The following is a 1,712-nucleotide window of genomic DNA, read 5'->3' as shown; positions in this document are numbered from 1 at the left end:
ACAACCCATTCTGTTCGAGACTCCCAATGATCTGTTAGTTCATTACTTCACCTGTGTGGCTGCTTTTACAGTTGCCAAAGCAAAAAGGTCTGAAATTCACAGCTAAAACCTCACAGATCTGCTTTCCTCCTTTAGACATTCCTCAAAACCTGCTTATTTGGCAATGCTTTTGGTCACCTGACCTAAAACCTCCATCTCTGGCCTTATATCTAAAGTTCTCAATAGTATTTTGTGAAATTATAAGCATGATAATAAAACTACAAACTGTTCTTGATTTGGAAATTATCTTCAAATAATCACTGTTGCTGTAATGAATACTCTGTAATGTCTCTTACCCAACCACATTGTGGGAGCACCTTCACCACATAAACTGCAGCTGTACAAGAAAGTCAAACATCACCCTCTCCACAGGCAACAGGGCTTTGGCATTAATCACTGGTATCTGTGGAAGGAGAAACACAGTTGATGTTTTAAGGAGTGCAAAATGGATTACAGGGAATGAAAACGAAAAACGTAATCTGATAATAGAGCAGCACATGGTCGGGGCCGCAGTGAGAAACTCATTTGTAAAGGGTCTATAAAAGTAATAATACAATACTAAACAGACCAAAAATACACCCATGGTTCGAGACTGAGGAAGCTAGATGTGGACAAAGTGGTCATGAGGGAGCCCAGAGGTGAATCAGAGCAGTATTAGCTGCTTTGATCCCAATGACTCCCTACCAGAGAAAGGCTGCACATGCGCCTTGCTGCACCTTGCCCCCTACAAAGATGGCGGCTCCGCACGTGTCCAGTGAATCGTTGTCCCGAATAAAGATGGCGGCGCTCACTCAGGCCTGCAGCCGCGCTGAGGCATTTCCCCATTTACTGCAAAAACGGGACTGGGACGTTCAAATTTGTGTTTTCCGAAGTGCATAATTTGTTTGTAAAACCTCTCCGCTCATAGCAACACAGTTTTTCTCCCGTTTCCCTGTTTATTTCTTTCCTTACCGTATCCTTTCTCTCCATAACTTCCCGAATATTCAGAACATCGACTCTGCGCCGCGCGCGGGTGATCACATGGTTGATTAGCTCCGCCCTTCTTTCACTTTGACTGGTTGGAGGACCAACCTCCCGCCAGCTCATCCTGCTCCGCCCACCGTCCTTTCATTGGTCCGGTGCTGACATCAATTACCGAGAGCATGCGCAGTGTGTCCTGCTTTCGCTGATTTGTTGGGTAATGTGATGGGAGAGTTTGCTGAGGGTAAGAATTCCCTTTGTGTGAGATCTGCAGTAGATTTCCTTTATTCATGGAGGGAATTGCCTTCCTACTCATGTCTGTATAGCTATGATTGATGAATCAATGCAATCGGAACCAGTACATAAACACCCCATTTTCATATCTGAGATCTTTAGCACATTGTATCACGCTTTTCTTTGGAAACAAAAAAACATGAAACGGAGCCTCAAGGAATCGGAGCAGGAGGAGGGCATTCATTCCCTTCAGCTTATTCCCCCATTCTATCAGATCATGGCTGGGCCAACCCATACCTCAACACCTCTTTTATGCTTGATCCGCATAGCCCTCAACTGCTCAATCGTTCAAAAATCTATCTGACAATAGACAATAGGTGCAGGAGTAGGCCATTCTGCCCTTCGAGCCTGCACCACCATTCAATATGATCATGGCTGATCATTCCTATTCAGTATCCTCTTCCTGCCTTATCTCCATA

General features: G+C 44.7%; 1 long non-coding RNA gene across 2 annotated transcripts in view; it reads right to left on the bottom strand.

Annotated features, from left to right (window-relative positions):
• Positions 1 to 1,018, bottom strand: part of LOC122554808 — an 18,336-nt gene extending 17,318 nt beyond the window's left edge. Inside the window, exon 1 of one of the 2 annotated variants that reach the window (XR_006313093.1) lies at positions 991 to 1,018. This is a non-coding gene — a long non-coding RNA (uncharacterized LOC122554808). Of the gene's footprint in view, positions 1 to 335; positions 362 to 990 lie in introns of those variants that run through there. The other variant, XR_006313092.1, reaches the window with a different exon arrangement.
• Positions 1,019 to 1,712: the final 694 nt, after the last annotated feature.

This window comes from Chiloscyllium plagiosum, chromosome 11 (assembly GCF_004010195.1).
Source record: "Chiloscyllium plagiosum isolate BGI_BamShark_2017 chromosome 11, ASM401019v2, whole genome shotgun sequence".
Classification (NCBI taxonomy): Eukaryota; Metazoa; Chordata; class Chondrichthyes; order Orectolobiformes; family Hemiscylliidae; genus Chiloscyllium; species Chiloscyllium plagiosum.
This window is presented reverse-complemented; position numbering and strand designations above follow the sequence as displayed.